We start from the raw sequence: 19623 nt of genomic DNA on the forward strand, positions 1-19623 counted from the left end.
GCAGAGCATTTGCTTTTTAATTGTAGGGAAATATGTTGGACTAGTAATTACAAATTAATCTTATTTCTTATTGCTTTCATATTTGTGTTTTTTAAATATTTTTGTTAAAAATAAAAAAACAAACACACACACAAAAAAACAATAACTGGGACTTCTGATCTGCAACTCAAATTTATAATTGTTTTAATTTTGTATGGTTTCTGCTGTTTTTTAAATGTCTAAAAATTTCAGTGTTTTATTTGATTTTTCTGTATAAGAAGTAAATTTCTTATTTGGTTGCCTGGAAGAGAATTGCAATTGCACCTAGCCTCTTTGTGTAATTTTTCTATTAAAGGTTTCAGAGAGTTTGTCTAAAATGAGAAACGTTTTGTTTACATAAAATCTAACACTAAAGGTTATAGAAGAGAATGTATTGTGGTATCCTCCTTTTTTTTTTTAGTTTCAGTATTGATCGTTGAGGTTGCCTTATGTAGGAGTGACAGTAACTTGCCGTTACAAATACGAACAGTTTCTCAAATGTGTTTAATTTAACTTGGGAGTTGAAACTCGTTCTGAAATAATACGGAGGCGAACCCAAAATGTTTCGTCTGAATTTCAGTGCTTGGTATTGCTAACTTTGCCAGTTTATTTGCTTGATTGTTCCTGTTTTTTTTTCTCTGTAATTTCAATTTTGCACTCGAGAGAGTTTTTCTTCCTTCTAGTTGCGAGCATAAAAATTGTTCAGCTGGAACTGTAATTTAGTGTGGGGTTTTAAAATTAGCGTGGAAGACACTGAATGGTCTTTCAAAAGAGCTCGCCCTAACCTCTCACTTTTTCTGTAGTGCTGTGAGAAAAGGGGAAAAAACTCATCAGGTCTGCCCACAGCAGAGAGTTTTAAATTTTTATAACCACGCAACCTTGTGCTCATCAAAGTGAGACAGCAGATGAGTGATGTCTGCTATTTTTTAACCATTCAGATATGCTGTAAATATGCCGTTTTTTCCTTTTGATAAGTGATGTAATTTTTGCATTCAAGTGCAGTTGCGAAGCAGGATGCTGTATGGTACTGTATTATTAAAATATTAATATTTGCCATCCCCAAACTTCAAAGCAGGCAAGGACCTGCATAAATGGTGGAATTGTTAAATATTTGTTGTTGTAATATAGTGTATTGATTTTATTAAAAAATGCAGTAGTGTTTTTTAACTGTAGAGGTTTTAAAATGTTTTTGTAATATAGCCTATATACTGTACTGTAGTATAAATTTACAATTCATTATACTGTAAATTTGTGAGTAAATCCTGCCAGTACCTTTTACAACCCAAAGTTAAAGAAAATAGCATATACTCTTGAATTTTGCTCTACTTGTCTAATCTTTGTTTTTTATATAAATAAATATAAATAAGTCATTCTGAAACTTTGATGGCTTTGGTGATAATATATAGCTGTGGAGGGGAAATTTTCTTCATTAAAATGTTCTTTCACAACCCACTCAGTTTCGATAGGAAAAATCTTTTAACCTTTTCAGCAACAACAAATGCATATTAAACCGAGCAAACCAGATTTTTTTTCAGGGCTGCACGTTGTCAAGAATAAAGCCTTTTCTTGTCTTAAATTGGTGGCCTGTGTAGCATCTGTGCACTCTGCAACCTTATTCTAAAATACCAGAGCACTACAATATATTGACATTTGAGTATTATGAGAATGTTCTCAAGCAGTTTTACTTTTTCATGAAAGACAATGCATCATGTAATTTCTTGTGAACTCTTTGGATTTTTTGACTGAAATCATCAGGCATGTTGTTTATTTACATAGAACATAATATATGTACAGACAAACACAGTTATCTGTTTGTTTAGAATGGCATTAAATTAAATTATTGTCGATTCTAAATAGGCCTGATTAGGATTTTTGATGTAGAACTCAATTATTCTGCATTTCACTTATAACTGGAAGAGATCTGGTTTGCAATTCAAATGAAAAATCTCATCAATTTGCATGGTGATGACTTCTTGGTTAAAGCTGACACTTTGCTGTGTTAAAGTTTCCACTTGCACTGGTCAGGGATGTACTGGCTTTGTCATCTTTCTTCCTCTGCCTGAGCTGATTAAGTGGCAGTTCCTCTATAGACACTTATCATCAACATGGAAAGTATGTAGTAGAATGTATTCATACACTATGCTGCCTACTGCTCTGTATTTTAAAACCAATATCTCCCTCTCAGACTTGTTTTTTTAGAACTGTGTGCATGTATATAAAATAATTTTATTACCTCTCATATTTGATAGATTTCTGAGCTTTGCACAAATGTAAAATGGCTACAGTAATTTTTGCAAACTCATCTTACTAGAGGCTGCTTCAAGATTCCGTCTAAGACTACAAAAAAAATGATTTTTCAGTTTTCTTCAGAAATGTTTGGTTTTGTTGTCTTCCTGGAACATGAAATTCTGTTTGTGTGGCTTCACCCCAGATTGAACAAAGTGAGAGCTCAGAATCCTGCAGTTCTGATACTGCTCCATGAGTTCATTTCTTTTGTGAAGATGATTAAAACACATTTACAAAAAGGCCCAAGCATTTTAACACTGGTGGTCTTGTTGCTTTTCTCTTGCTACTTGAAACATTCCCACATTTTAAGTAACCAATAAAATGAAGCAATTAATAGTGTTTTCCAATATATTCTTTTATATGCAGCAATATACATTACAGAACCAATGGAAATAATGCTAACATATGCATGCATATATTTTATATATACTGTACATATATATTAATATAATATGTTTGTGTGCTGGGTGAATGTATTTGAGGTGGTAATGTTGCTGACTGTGAGAAATTGTGTAAATATTTAGCTGCAACAAGACAGATGTAAAGACAAAAATAATATATTTGTTGGAATTATACTGTTTTTTCTGCAATTTCAGTAACACGAGCACATTCATTTAGATATTGACTGCTCACTTCCTGTTTGACAATGTTTTGTTTACCATCTAAGGTGCTATTTTTAAACGTATTTTGCCAGAAGCTCGTTTGGGTTTTTTTTTTCTCTTTCTGAAATGCAGACACAGATAAACATGCCATGTACATAATGATCGTACATATTCATGAAATCTGACCTAGATTTAGAAAGAAACTGTGAATTAAAAAAAATCCAACTCCTAAGATTTTAGAAGTGCATACAGTGGCAGTTTTGCTCTTATCACACAAGCTGAAATATTTTCTCAGTGTAATCTCAGGCTAGTTATATAGACATGCTTATTTTCTCTTTTCTACATTATTTTACCTTTTTAGGCACTGGTTATATAAAGGAAGATTTAAGTAAGAAAGATGATTTGCCTTATGTAAGGCACAAACTATTGGTAGCACTTATGCAATATAAATGAATCCAAGCTTTTGTGATCAACAGGTTAACCTCACTCGATGAAACAGATTGTATTATGAAGCTGTTTGTTTATTTGTTTGTTTTTTCCAGAAATGTGAAGCTACAGGGTTGCTCATACTGTATGTACAATTGGGAAACAAGACGGTCCTAGGAAGTCTGAGAATCTGAATCCTAATGTTCATTCTTCCCTGATTTTACTTAGGAGAATGTGTCCCTCCAAACAGTTTATAATAGAAACAAGAGTGTGAGCAGAATTTAGGGGTTTTATTGTAATGAATGTGTAGGAGTAACCTGTCTGCTGCTCTGCAGGGGAACTAGTTGTCTAGTCTACAGTATTAGATATATTTTATTTACCAAATCAGATCACAAAAATGAGTATTATTCCTCTCACTCCTGCATTAAGAAGCAGACTGGGAATAACCCCGTTAGAGCTGGCTGATTCACTGTGTCTCTCTTTCCCAGGGTGACGGAGGGCTGGAGTGGAGACAGCAGATTGCCACCTGTGATACAATCTCACCATGCAAACTCCTGTTGGCGAGCGAGTATGGACTCTTGCTCCCCCACACAACACGCCTGCCTCCGCCGCCGAGAGCACACACCGACTCAAACGTCACAAGCCGGCGCTGATTAAGTCTGGTATTTCAGAGGTTAAACATGCTGTTCCTTTCTTTAACCACTCTGGCTGGAGATAGCGCATGGATGATATTGACATTGTAATCGCCACAAACCACCACAACTAATATAATGAACAGAATATCACACTTCTATTGTTTTCAGTTTTATTCAATGCACTCTCTTTATTTTCAAGGAATAACTTAACAAGGAATAAGAGTCATTTTGTCAGGTGTTGAGGAAATTATGAAACTCTGAATTCAACAGGTCTAAAATGCTCAAATGTGCCAGCTGTTGTCCGGCACATTAAGCTTGCTATTCTAAAATACATTAACTTTGTTTCGAACAACTGTAGCCGGGATATTAGGCTATGAAATGTTAAAGAAAATACAATTTTCTGTATTTATCCTTGAAACGCAAGATAAACACGTCGTATTGTAAGAGGGGTATTGGAATTGGATTTTACAGAACACCTGTCTGGTCTTAGAGAGCAGTAACCAAAGTCATCTTCTGTTCTGCCCATTTCTACTAATGCTGTACATTACCAGAGGGAACATATTTGAATTAAGGAGAACATCATCTCTTGGTAGCATGCCTGTGAGAACATCGGGGAGGACGAACAAAGAGCATCAAAACAGACCTTTCTAAAACAGATTTTTGTGGGGGGGAAATGACCCAGGAAACAAATTTAAGTGCCACCAACACCACAGTGTCCCGCCTTCACGTGTTCTTTTTCCAGACCTTTTCCTGGGATTGTTTCTAACCACAAGGATCACAAAAAAGGAAAAAAAATAGGAAAAGGGTAAAAAGAGATGTGTTGTGACTTAAAGTAGCTGCTCGGTCTGGTGTTCCTTTAAAGCACAACATCCATCTCTTCCACATCCAGCAGACCTTCACAAAACCTTTAGCACTGTTCTAACATCTTTTTTATAAATAATTTTAATTTAATAGCCTTTAGTTTGAATTCCACCTTTTGTTTTTACTAAAATATTTATATTGTTACAGGACTGTGGGTAGACCATTTCTGAACTTTGTCAGACTATCAGCAGTTAGTTCAATAGTGTAATTTGAAAGTCATGTGTTTATTTTATAGTAACTGCTGTTGACTTAGTTGTTCTGCTCTTACAATTTACACAGGAAGTGCAGAATTTCCAGAAGGAAATGAATTTCATCATTCAGTTGTGAAAAAAGGGTATAGGAGTACAGGTGTTGTGCTTTGTGTCATTAATAATAGAAAACTGTACTCAAGTGACATCTCAGTTCCTGGCCAATTTGTGTTTTAAAGTTCCTGTGGTTATTTATTTTGCTACTTGGCATTTGGTGTTTTTAAATCAATTTATACGTGTGCACATTATTTATATTTTTATAAACCCCAACATCTTACTTTAATGAATTGTTTCTAAATCATTATAGTTTTAGAGGGAGAGTAGTTATGAGCAGTGTATTGTAGTGGTGATTTGTTTGCGCTTGTTAAGATTGTAATATTACACAGCTTACTGCAGTGCAGAATGTAAGCAGGTGAAAAGTAAGTGAGTAGTCAAACCGCAGACCCTAATGCTGCCGTCCCCAAAATAGTAACACTTTGGCGTGTTTGAATTTCATCCCTGTTCCACAGGTATGTGCTGGGACTGAGAGTCCATCTGACCGCAGGAGAACGGTGTGTGGAGATTTCGGAAGTTGAATGTTCCTTGGCATCAAACTGGCAGCAGGGCTTGTGAAAAATATAATGTGCACTTTTAAATACTGAGTAGGCATTTGGTAGTCATATAATAAAATAGCTTGACTAACAAAAAAGCTTGGAAGTCACGACACTTTAAAATAGCAGTTGATTTATTTACACAACCTGTTCCACACACTCGGAGCTTAAAACAAAATGAAAGAAGTAAATAAATTATTAGTATTAAAAAAACTCTTTTGAAACTTATTTTCAAAGGCACGGGGGCCACTCAGCTAATTATGTTGCTTGTTGTGTAATTGTTCACTCGTTTGCCTCAGTTTTCCAATCAACACACAGTATTTCATTTTTTTCTCTTTAGTTTTTGCCGACATTTACTGTACCTTATCTTACCCTTAGAAGTCTTCAGTTTTTGAAGAAAATATTTTAAAAAGTTTCAGAAAACATGTATTTGTCCTTTTGAAATTTCACAAAATTGGATACAACTGCAAGGTGCTGTATGTCTGTGGAAATAATTTGAGAGTTATACAGTCAGACACCAGTACTATATACAGTATTAAAGGGCTATGAACTGAGTTTATTTTATGAAGGCTTATTTCATACAGGAGCCTTATTCTCCCTTTATCAGTGAATACGCATTTGTGCTGCAACCTCAGCAGACTAAAGTAGACTGAAAACTCAAATGTTTTTTTTTTAAAGGAACACTTCTATTTGAAGGCTTCATTAGCAACAGAGTTAAAGAAAAGTCCACTTATAGAAAAATATTAGTAGAGGTACACAGGTTTTGCTGTTTAATGATGAATATGACTTGTTCTACAAAAATCGGGGTCTTCAGGGTTAAATATCAAACTCTGGTTTTAGATTACAGTATATATTTACAACGTCGCACTTTCTTATTGTAATGAAGATCAAAGAGCTTTCACAGCTTTTTCCTAATGCTAGACTAACACTGAAAATTATGCCCAAAGATTCTGGTTTTGGGACAGTGGGTCCCAATATTCTGAACCCCACCCTGCCTCTCCTCGCCACAAAGCATAACTATCTTGATATAATCAGTTTTCCAGCTTACTTTTTCTGTTGGCTGCTTTGATGTCTTGTTTACAAAGACCTTTTTTACTGTATATAAATCATCTTGAATAATTCTTTCTTTCCAGACATCATCATTAATGATTGTTTAATTATGTTATTACTATATATGCTTTTTCTTCCTTGTATTATGGGCATGGTGAAATTTGAGCTGTAGCTATTAAGCTAGGTAAGAAATAATGACAAACCCACAATGCACAAGGACACTGACAAAGAATAGTTAGTAAAGACCTTGAAGTGAGTAAGCCAATGTCCTTTGTCCACATTTGACATGACAGTTTAATTAATAATCCTTCCAAATAGCACCTTTCATCCAAAAGTATTTTACATGATAGCAGTACATGATACGTGATAGCAGCCATATCACCCTGCAGCTCACAACTGGCAGCCCCACTGGAGCTCAGCAGGTGTGAGCCTGGTCAGTAGCTGGATGGGAGACCTCCTGGGAAAAACTAAGGTTGCTGCTGGAAGAGGTGTTAGTGGGGCCAGCAGGGGGCGCTCACCCTGCGGCTCATGTGGGTCCTAATGCCCCAGTGTAGTGACGGGGACACTATACTGTAAACAGTTGCCGTCCTTCGGATGAGACGTAAAACTGAGGTCCTGACTCTCTGTGGTCATTAAAAATCCCAGGGCGTTTCTCGAAAAGAGTAGGGGTGTACCCTGGCGCCCTGGCCAAATTTCCCATTGGCCTTTATCAATCATGGCCTCCTAACAATCCCTCTCTATAAATTGGCTTCATTACTCTGCTCTCCTCCCCACTGAGAGCTGATGTGTGGTGAGCGTTCTGGCGCACTATGGCTGCCGTCACATCATCCAGGTGGGGCTGCACATTGGTGGTGGTGGAGGGGATCCCCATTACCTGTCCAGAAAAGCGCTATATAAGTGTAAGCAATTATTATTATTATTATTATTATTATTACTACTACTACATACAGTATATACTGGACAAGGACCCACCCCTTCCACAAGTGCAGTATTGTACACAGACAGTTGACACAGCTGGCATTCTGCCCCTGTAGTTCCACTAATCAGCTAATCAGGGAAGTGATCTTTCTTTCCAGTCTGAATTAAAAGGCAGCTTCAGGGAGGCCAGACTGTACAGGTCTGATCTTAACCTGACCCTGGCATTCACATACCATGGGATCGTTAATGCCCAAATATTCAGGATCTCAGTTTAAAAAAAATCATCCAAAGAACAGGCCATTGGATTGGAAATTCTGGTCTAGAGGGAACACTGCCCCCTGCTGGTCCACCAACACCACTTAAAGTGACAACCTTATTTTCCTTGGAGGTTTCCCAGTACTATCCCAGTACTGACCAGGCCTAGGCTTGCTTAGCTACTCAGATCAGTTTAAGGGACTGTGTTTGCCTAAAAACACAAAGTTGCTCTCTCTGATGTTTTTGAGTCCTTGTAGCAGCTTGGATATCTGGTGTAGTATTTCACAGTTTACCTTTTAGAAAAGGTGAGATTATCCTCAGTATGGTTTACTCGCTTTTTCTATAGGATGGTTTGCAAATATCCGCAGTTACAAGATCTTTACTGCTTTTTTGTAGAAGCTTTTATAGTATTTCACTGTGCACTTGACCAGGTTTGGCATTGGTAACAGGTCTGTTGCATAAGAAAACCCAGCTGCTGGTTTAACACCACCAAAAAGTTTCAGTCTCTTACCAGTTTCAGTCTCTTAATTCATGCCTATGGGATTATTTCCTGACCAAAAGCTTGTAAGCACAAAGCCCCACTTCTCTTACAGCAGGCAAAGTATGTACATACAGTATGAAGAGGTTAATTAATTAAACCTGCACTGCAGCAAATGGCAGCCACAAAAGTGTAAATATGGCAAGAGGAATTTTTTTAAAGCAATTGGGTTAACACGTTCTCAGTTTTTATATGATTTTTAGCTGAGGTTAATTTAAAATGATTATACATGGCTTAATTTCATTTAAGTTTAGGCAACTTATGTACATACATTTATGAATTTATTTATGAATACTGTATATGATTCAGAGAAGGGAGGGTTTTGAGAATATAAGGTATAAATGATTACTGCAACATGTCTAATCATGTTTTACCCTTGGCATACATGGACGATGAAAATACTGACGTGTTTTCATTTAACTTGTAAAATGTTTTAACTGCAGCTTGTACAGTACATTCTGGAAGAACCGAGAGTTAATTTCACCATTTTGGTTCACAAATTTTGTAATTGAAGTAGTAGTCAACCTAATATGAACCTCACTAGACGTGCGTGTGTCACGAGAGCAAAATTCAATTTAGTGGGGTTCGGAGATTTTTAAAAGTCTTCACCATCCGTCTCAGTAACTCGAGTTCCTCTGGTCTTTGATCTTTTCCCCCCACGTGGGATCCTAATAATTGTGTTTTGAGTCGTGTGGTTGTAACTGAAAGCACTGATGGATGGAGTTCCCATCTTTTGCTGTTAAATATAGACCACACAGATAAAACAGATTATCCTATTCAAAACAACCGATACTTGGTCTAATTTGCATCGGTTTGTTTCCTGTCCCAGAATCCGAACAATCTTAGCGCGTTGTGTAACTGCCAGGCTGATCAGAGTGACTGGGCTCTGAACCGAGAGCACTGTTCTAGTGCTTTGCAATTCACGGACAGAAGAAAGATGGGCGATTTCTAATAGCATCACACTTTGACACTTGGGGAAAAAAGGGAAATAACACAGGCCACATCTATTATGAAAGCGTCCCCAAAGACCAGATTATAACCAGATCATCTATTTTTTGACGCTGTCTGCAGTGACTGCACAATGATAAGATGCTTTTCCTTATTTCAGGGTTGTTCCCCTCTTTAAGAGAGGAAAGACCTGTCCTTCACGGCACATCTCGCCTCCTTTGTGGTTTTCTGGCAGTGCCTTGTGAGGAGACATTTAAGATGTCGTAGGCCCTTGCTGTATGGCAAACTGTCACATCATCTCTCCCTGCAACAGCAACATCATCTCATGCATTTTTCAAAGGATCATTGTTTACTTCTACTTAAATTAGTACTTGACATTTTTCTAAATTAGAGAAACTCCAGGCTGGGTTGACTGCAGTTCCCTTGCACCTTACCGGACACAGTTACGCATTTTCGCAGTACTGTGACTTCATAAAAAGAATCCGATCTGTGGCAAGGCAGTTATTTTATTTGTTTTATGCCAGATAATGTACTTTACTTTATAGCATGAAGCTTCTTAATACAGCATTTTAGTTTCATGGTAGAATAATTTGATAATAGATGAAAATTTAGTATTATGGTCTATTTTCATGTAGTTGCGTGTTAAAGCGCTATTCAAGTAATTGAAGGCTGCGAAGAAGCAAAATGTTCAGTGAGCAACTGTTTAACGCATTTATTATTCTGTAAACAGTAGATTGTTTTGTTTTCCTTTTTAGATTTCTTTTCAGGGTAAGTAATTAAAGTAACCCAATTGCCAGCCAGCTCTGGTGTGTTGCTAATTTATCTTGATCGAGTGAAGTAACTTGTCATTGCAAAGGTCACCCATGAGAATGTAGCAATATGAGGATGATTGTTAAAAAGATATTAATGCTGCTCGGGGAACCTCTTTCTCACTGAATTTGAGGAACTGGTGGAAAAGAGAAACAGCAGCCAATGAACAAAATCTGTGATTGAAAAGCTTTTTTATCGATTGCCTTGCTATTTTCTAAATACAGTATGTACTGTCTTGGGGGATCTACCTAGGAACGTTGGTCTTATGAATGAAGCTGCCATTCAAATAGGCTTTTTTGTACTGCGAGATCATTATGAATCGAAACCATTTTTTTTAATCCTCACCCTCATTATTTAGAACAGCAAATTCAGACATTATCTACCAACATGTTTAGTTGAATTTTCTTATTTTGTTGCATCTTTACTCGTTAGATCAGGAGTCCCAGAGAGACTTTTGTCTTCTGTTTCTTGTTCCACTCAGTCTCTCGGTTAACGTGGTTGGTCTAATCATTCACTTAACCACATTATTGAAAAGCTTCTAACCTGGCATTGAGGTGTTTCATAAGTGTCTTCAATTAAATGATTTGTTATAATCATCCATCAAAGATTACCTAATTATTTTTAATTGCCTTATTGGTGACAGTTTGAAACAAATTCCAGAAGACTCTAGACACTTTAGGATTTGAGGCTGTCCCTGCTTGCCTCCATTGTTTTATGGATTTGATAAGGATAGCATACTTTTACAGACAATTACCATCCCTAAAGTATAATTCCATTTAGTGTGTCTTGGCTTGACTCAACTAATTGCCTTCTTGAGTACTTAAAGCACAGAGCAGTTGCAGGAAAATATCCTTTAAAATGTGTGCAAACAATGAGGGATTTTGCAGTCCTCTTGCCCATGAAAATTTAAGCCCATAAAGAATATTAATCCCATATGACACTGGTTCAGCTGTCACTGTTACTGATGTGAGTTTGCACTGCAGATGTGATCAGTCCAAACGAAACCACAACAGCTAAATGACTGTAGAGGCCTTCATTGTGCAAGCCTGCTAAAACTCAGAATTTATAGTGTAAATACTGCACTTTTAGTGTGGTTGAAAATAATAAACATTACTTTAATTGCTTCAACACAAGAACACAATATATTAGCTAACTAAAGCACTTTAGATAGAATTGGGACATTACTGCTCTAGTAATGTCCTAATTTCTTTATATCACATTAAAGAAAACTACTTTAGCACAGATCCTTGTGTACTCAGTAGAAATTTTTATAATATTCCGCTACCTGGTTTTCAAGTCACAGTCATTGTCGTTGTTTACTAATTTTAGAGCTTTTCCCCAAAATTACATTCGCTATAGTTTTTTAATATTTATTTTTTTATTTTAAACCTGAGAACCTTCCGTGTTTGTGGCATCAAAACCTTAATAGGACATCGCCAATGGAATATTTAGAAAGAGAGTATGCGTAAGATCATTGACAGTATTACTTTAAAGGATACTATATCAAATAAAGTTCTTCCTAATAGTGGTAGTGAAAGAATGAATCATTTGAAATACTGGACCTCTTTTCATCTCCTTTCTCCTTATCTCCTTAAATCTGACGCTCCACACAGCATAACTTCTTTCCCCACACTAAAGAGAAGTTCAGCGTTTCAGTCCCGCCCGTGACTTTCACGCTGCAGTCAGTGTTTACAAAGCGTTATTGAGGATGTGGGCTTTCAGACTTCTTAAATTATTATTATTAAGGACCGTGCTTTCATTGGCATTAAATATAGTACAGAAAAGACCCTCTGTGGTTCCGGAAGAAAGGAAACTGTTTAAAAGTGCTGCTGACGGGTTCAAGGGGCTGAAAAGTGTAAAAAGCAAAGGGGTAATCTGCTCTTTCCCATTTTATTTCCACTTTGTCTCCTAGCCTGCTGTGCGTATGCCTGCGCTGGATCTCCATTTCTGGCTTGACTTTTTTTTAGCTTAATCCTTTATTTAATCAGATATTCCATTTAAAATTGAGGACCTAGAGAGTTCTGGTTTTCATAACAGATGGCCACTGGAACAGTTTCAATTTGAGCACTAGACTTTGCTCCAGGGTATAACAGCAGCCTCCTCCATGAGATTTGAGCCCCATGACTCTCCAGTCCAGAGCCCGAACCTCTTACTTCACATCACTGCCTCGGTTTCTACAAATGCTATTTACCACCCAATTATAAAAAAAGACCCCAAAATTATCAGGACTAAATAGGGGGATTTTCTTGTACACAGTGGTAAATTTATTGTCATCATGCAGGCTGCCAAGCACACTGTATGTTCTGCTTCAGAAAGGGACGGTTATCCTAGTTGATCTTCGAGTGGCTGTCCCGGTAGTGATCTTTTTCAGAAGACTGCCTTGTCCGTTGGTTAGTGTGGTCACAAGGGTAGAAGACTTAATTGATGACAGCAGGGAGGGCACGTGGTTACTGTAAGACTCCTGGAGAGTTTGTGTAAATTTGCCAAGAGGGGGGAAAAAAGGGTGTTGATATTTATTATGTACACACTGTACCCACTGCATTAAGTTCTATTTTTGGATGAATAACTCAAGACCAGCTACAGCAGTTTTGCAAATCTACCCCTCCCCAATGTGTAAAAAAATCCTGTTCTGCTTTGAAATTGCTAGCAATGCTGGCACGAAAACAACATGTGTGGACTAGAAATATTGTTTGCAGCTAGTTGCCAATTACTGAAGGCACATATCCGTAGTAGTACTTACAAAAAATAGTGGTTAATTTAGTGGAGAAAGGCTGACATGACCAATATGTTTCAGTACTACAGCTGAAACCAGACCATGTAGAAGGAGAGGGAAAAACAGGAAAAAAGCCAAATGCGGTCTGGAGAATGTACAAAATTTTAGAATCGTAATAAATCCCGAGCCACGCTAAGACAATGCTTGAGTGAAGTATTTTATCCTTTTGCAGTTTACTGTACTAACTGGACTTTTTGCTAAGTTCTAGTCGAGTTTAACATTTGAGAAATAATTATGGTGAAACTGATCTTATTGGACTTCTACATTGTGTCCATACATTTGCCATTTCACTGTAATTAACGAACACCAGCCCCGAAAGTGAACCTAGCCAGTATGCTAGTGAGTGAAATGCCGGCTACAGGGCGAAAAAACCAGACTGGCAAGGATAAAATGGGTCCTTAAACTTCTCAGTGTTGTTTTGTTCCCTGGGGGGAGGAGGGAGGGGGTTGATCATTCCAGAAAGAAAAACGTTCTGTTAAACGTCCTGCATTTTCACTTGTAAAAAAAATAATGCAATTCTTTTATATTCCTCCCACTAGAAGTGTGTTTGTTTAGATAAACTTTAAAAGCCATGAATAACATTAAGGTATCACGAAATGGTACAGAGATGATTAATGATCAGAAATGATTAATAAATATTTTTTATAAAAACTACTTAATCACAATAACCAAAGACAACAGCAGACTGCTGCATAAAGTGTAAAGTTATCAAGTTACAGTAAGAGAAACAGTATTAGTTTAGAAGTTCTGTATTTCAAAATCTATTTCCATCATTTATTTATTTTTAAGACCTTTGATACACAAGTACTGTATATGAAGGCTTTTTATTTCCCCATTTTCAAGTAAAATGATTTTGTATGACCCACGAAGTCTGCTTTGTTTTACCAATACAGCTATACTGCAGCATAAAGTCTGCATTCTTCGAAAGTATATCCAGCCCATGCAGGCATCTATGAATTTACTGGAGCTCATGAATTATCTCCTAATCTGGTCCAATCCAGTTTCTCTTACAGGTCGTCTATTTTAATGACTGGGACACCTGTAAGTAACAGATGAATCAAGCAAGTATTCTGCTCCATTAAGAGAATATCTGATTCTTGAGGGTACTTTGGCCCCAGATGATCTCCTCATCATTTATCAATTCCCCCCAACTGACAGATCATATCTAGAACTGGCGATTGAACGGTGACCTCTAACCCTGCTGGACTGGGGTTGTCCAGGATTGATGCTGGGGACCTCTGGTTTAATTGATGCCAAGAAAGTTCCAATCTGCCATCATCGCAGGCTGTCTGCCTCTTGTGGGGTGACGAAGGGCTGTTGACTACGATGTTCCACATCACACTGCTATGAGACGCTGTTTGTTTTAAACAATTACGCATTTCGGTCTATGCGTGTATCGGGTGGGTGTTGGGGAAGTGATATTCGTGGGACATAGTCGTTCGTATGGTTCCCAGAAACGACAGTTGTTTTGTCGGGCTGCTGTATCTGTGGTAATGGAAAGACAAAGGCTTTCTTTCTCTGCGTTGGCCAGCAGAATGCACAGCCCCAGGACGGAGACAGAATATCGGTCCCATCGAACCCCTGAGCTCTGACACTAATTACATGTTTGGGCAGTGAAGGAAACAGTTAAAGACGGGTGACAGGTTTAATGACTGGTTTCACAGGGAGCCTCTCTCCCTTTTTCTGTATCGCTGTTCTGAAAGTTACGGGCGAGTCCGAGTAATTTAGCGAGATGCGTGTACTTGTACACAAGGCCCTCAAGGAAGCCCGACGAGAAGTTATGAAGCCTGTTGCTCAGGGGGGTCCAGCCTTTCATGTCCTGCTGAATGTAAACAGCCAACTGTGTGAAGGAGAAACTGCTTTTTAATTCCAATCACGAATCTTCCACACAAGTCTGAGAGGCCTTTTATCTGAAGTCCTTTTTATCAAACTCATAAAGTCATATCGCTTTCATGCTATATAACACATTTAGTGTGCTGTGTGATATAAAACCCTGTAGGGTTTTATGATATACAGTTTTATATCACATGTGTCATACAGCTTGAAAGTAATTGTACTATTTAGAAAATAACTGGACCATACAACAGTAAATACTGTAGACTATGTAGAAACGTTTGCAAAATAAGTGTGCTACAGTATATAATCATTGACGTATTCTGTAGGCTATAGCAAGAGTGCAACATCTATCAAACTCAATGTAGCTGAATGTTATATCAAACTATAACAAACCACATAGTCTACATTGACTTTGGGTGGATCACTCTTATACCAGCAGTGTTTATGCGTGGCCATTAAAGATGACATTTTCAAAATATTTCACTGCTGGCGTTGGAAGTTATGCCAGAGGCTTTGAACAGGCCACCAATCCATTCAGGACTTTCAGGATGTTAAACCCGTGTCTGAAATTTCAACATTGCAGAAGTTGTAACTATATTTTTTCCCATCCAGACCTGCCAGTACACGTCTCATTATTTTTGATTATTTGTGTTACTTGTAAAAACACAGTCTCTTTCTAATAATTCCAGTTAATCACGGTTTCACCTGATTGTTAAGTGATGAAGAATTCAGGCGACATCTGTATTGCCCGTTTCAGGGATTAACGATGCATCTCTTTGCCTGTGTTTGTTCTGTGTCTGCAGGAGCTGAGTGTTTTCTACATCAGGCGTGGGGGAGCTCCAGCCTGCTGTCTCTGACATCGGCCACCTTTTCCTCAAAACCCTCTCGGTATGTACCTTGATTCGCTGTGCACTGCGCCCATAACTGTTCAATGTATTGCATTACAGTGGTAATATTTTGTAATGCTAATTAAAAGTGATTGTCATGTTGATTGTAGTTGCCTTAATAAATTGATTTTCTTATTCAATCATGTCTTTTAGTGGTGTTTCAGGCAGGACTGAATAGTCCTGCCCCCACTGGCAGTGTTTGATAGGGTTGCGTAGCTGCAGCTGTGATTTTTATTTTATACTTCTGGACCTCAGGGCTGCATTGTGTTCCATAGTGTCCTGCCCAAAACTTTGTGGGCACCTTTTACGATCGACTTTCTAAATACAGGGTAAACAAAGGCTGACAGCTGGCAGGTTTGATCTGGCCCGCCAACAACGAGCTGGGCTCTGCTCCCTCCCAGTTCCAAAGGAGAAAACCTGGAGTGTTGCAGGCAAGATCTCGAGTCAGCCTGCGGTTCTCACACTTAATTAGCAAGACAAACTGAGGGCCCCCTTGTCAGCTGTGTTGGAGTCAGCCTGCCTCTGCCGGGTTTAAGACCTGGGTCTTGACCATCATTCCAGATACAGTAGAAGACTGGATACAAATCTGGTTTCAGAACTACGTTTTGCAACTTCAAAGGCAGTTGCAAATTGGACAGTGCTGTTGCCAGCCCCAGAGATATACCCAGTCTAACTTGACCTACTGCAGTAAACTGGACAGATATCTCAAGGTCTCTTTCAGAACTACAGGAATTTCTGTTGACTACAATCACCAGTGTGTGACCAGTCTCTTTAACAACTTCAGGGCAATCTACTTTAACTTCACCCTCAGTCAAAAAATAAATAACATCATATATATCATATAAATCATATATATTCCATAACTGCCAGAACCCCAGCGGACCTAGAAGCTGTGATCAGCTCTGAACCAGAAACAGGAACATGCTCCAGCACGTTCTTTCAGTCACTGCCCACACATCTGCAGAATGAAATTACTGGGGTTTTATAGTGATTTCCTGTGTTAACTGGGGGATTTTGGCAGTACTGTACCTCCTCTTCCACACTCAACAATATAATATGGTTAAATATTAGAATTCTATTGATCCTATTGCTGTTGTAGACGGTGATTTGAAGTGACAGGGTGAGTACACATTAATCATCTCAAGCGTTTGTAGAAACTTCAGAATCTTACAACATATTTACTTTACCATACAGTACATTTTCCAAATGCTGCAGTAGAACGGTTTGGAAAAAAAAACTAGAATTGTTAATTTAAGCATTTGGGGAATGGTTGTAAGGTAGATGCAACTAGGTACAAATCAGTACAAGAATTTGTGGTGAGAACTGTCTTAGCATCTCACGTGGTACAGTACGTGATAAATACATATAAATTGCATTATTGCTTTTAAGTCATTCCTTTTGGCTTATTGTGCTCATGCTGAAATATTACCACTTATTTCAGTTCAGTTGCTTTTTCAGTAAAACATCACTGGATTTTATTAAACCATATGCTTTTAGTGTTCATCTCTCATTTTGAAAGCATTCTTTTGACAAATTAACCACAAAGCCTTAAAACCAGCAGCTCCTAAATGAGAGAAACAGGTTGTTTATTACACTACTGTGACTAAACGTCTCTTGCAGAATGCAAGTTTAGTTTGAGCAGAGTCAGAGTTGGCAGCTGCAAGATGTTATTTCTACAACATAAAATTTGAAAAGACAAAAATAATAAACCACAACAGTGCCCATGAATTAAAAAAAATCCTACCAAAGACAAACAACTTGACATCCCTAAAACATGAGAGTATTCCCACAGCTTTTGTATCCTTTATGCTGAAGCAATACAGTACATGTGACAAACCCACTCAAAATATCTTATGTTACAACACGAGTAACTACTGGCTGGAGCAGTTAGCTGTCATGGTTTGAAGAGAAATGTTATCTCAGTGAAAAACTGAGAATAAAAAATGTGCATCAACCAGCACTTCAGTTTCCACAATTTGTAGTTGAGGAACTGCAGTTTCCTTTAGCTGCACATATGCACGCACCCATACTACAGATCTCTCTAATCTCAAATCTTTATCTAAAGTCATGCTAGCGATGACGCTAAGCGTTTGGCACAGAGGTGCAACACTGTATGTGTCATGTTAGTTCTTTAGGGTTTGGTACAGTTATTTATGTACAGTGTTTATGTTTGAGCCAGTGCAATCAAATGTTAGACTTGGAGTAAAGTTATTTTTAAGCAAATGTTGAAACAAGTTTAACAAACAAAGAGTGAACAATAACGTGTTCTCCGAAACGCATTTTCTTGTTTTAGCTCATTGGTTTCAATTTGTTTTTTTCCAGTGTAGGGGGTGTCCCTCGCTATTGGTCCTAAAAAGCCACAGTCCTGATGGTTTTATAGGGAACTCAACATCCTCAAATGCTAAAGACTCAGTGCTGGAATTAAAACCAAACAGGGCAATACTGGAATTAGTGTGGCCTTCCAGGACCAGGAGTGACGATCACTGATGTTGGCGATCAATATTGAATGTATAAAAATTAATATCTGTTGTAATCAAATACCATTTTAGTATACTGTGGGTGTCCTTTCCAGCATTTAGAATTCAGAGACCTATGAAATACTATTATAACACAACCTCCTTTTAAAGTTAATTGTTGTGTTTAAAATGATATTAACTCCTGCCTTTGTTTCCACACTCTGATTGAAGGGCTGAGAGATCTTATCAGTTGAAAGGACTGTAAATTAATAATCTGTGTATTATCTGCATTAGTACTAAAATTAAAGCTACCTCAAATAATCTATATTAGTTTTAATGCATCACAACTCTATTGTTGTTTTCAAAAGGTAAAGATAACAGTATGTTGACTAATTAAGAGCTCATATGTGTTGGATTAGGTAAAAATAGATGTATATTTAGTTTAAAAGGCAAATGATTGTGTGTACAGTGGAAATCTGAACATAAAATATACCAGGCTTATCTAAATATACTGTATGCATGTGTCAAACCCAGAACCTTTAGGACATGAATTCAGAATTTGTCCTTGAAGGTTTTCACCTTAATTTGTGCACCTTAACATATTTAAGATTTTTCTTAGATAAGGTTAAGGTTTTAGATCAGGTGTGAGACACTCATTTTCTGAAAGGGCTGCAGAATCCTCCACTTTTTCTTCCAAATTTGGTCTCTTTTGGTCTCATTAATTGATGTGATAATTAAGAAATTGCTGCCCTGTATCTGCAGTATACAAAGAACTGGGGAAATGGGGTTAAACTGATTAAGTTAAACTACTAATTAGCTCAATTAGCTAAGAGCATGGGAGGAATGAAACACGACAGCCTCTACGGCTCTCCAAGACAAGAGCAGTTTATGAATGAATTCAGATCACAAAGACTTACCCATATTGCAAAGGGTTAAAACTACAGTTTTGTCAGATGAGCTTGATCCACGTTACAGTTGCAATAAAGCTGCATCAGGTCTGGCTTGACGTATTCACTTGTTCCACTTAAATAATTACCCGTGTTCCATCTGCCGACTCTGGTTTTAGACACAATACCTAAGAAATGCTCAGAGGCCGGGATAGACAAATGTTGCCCTTTGACTCAAATAATGCGATAAAGTAAGAGAGCTACAATGAGGATGCAGTCCTGGTAGCCACGGAAAGAGACATAGCTCACCAATAGCATTGACAGTTTTGCCTGAAAGTGAACAAATAAAATCTAAAATATTAATCATCACAAAGATTACAACTGCCTGTACTGTTGGCTAGGAGTACTGTTGAGGCTAAAATAAAGGGGGTAAATACTAAATAAAGTACCTACTGTTATTACTGCCACTGCTGCTCTTACTGTGACTAATACTACTCATTAATAGCATCAGGAGTCACAAGAGACATCTTAGCCAATTCTAATAGAGAGGAGCATACTGGAAAACTAATAATCAATAAGGTACTAGACAGTTGACTATT

General features: G+C 37.7%; 1 long non-coding RNA gene across 10 annotated transcripts in view; it reads left to right on the forward strand.

The window, feature by feature from the left end:
* Positions 1-19623, forward strand: part of LOC148646023 (uncharacterized) — a 95876-nt gene that overhangs the window by 69116 nt on the left and 7137 nt on the right. For 7 of the 10 annotated variants that reach the window (XR_015927867.1, XR_015927868.1, XR_015927871.1 and 4 more), the window contains 2 exons: positions 3821-4005; positions 15598-15821. This is a non-coding gene — a long non-coding RNA (uncharacterized LOC148646023). Of the gene's footprint in view, positions 1-3820; positions 4006-15597; positions 15822-18003; positions 18459-19623 lie in introns of those variants that run through there. The other 3 variants (XR_015927873.1, XR_015927874.1, XR_015927869.1) reach the window with 3 other exon arrangements.

The sequence above is a fragment of the Lepisosteus platostomus genome, chromosome 17, assembly GCF_059453375.1.
Source record: "Lepisosteus platostomus isolate fLepPlt1 chromosome 17, fLepPlt1.hap1, whole genome shotgun sequence".
NCBI classification, from domain to species: domain Eukaryota; kingdom Metazoa; phylum Chordata; class Actinopteri; order Semionotiformes; family Lepisosteidae; genus Lepisosteus; species Lepisosteus platostomus.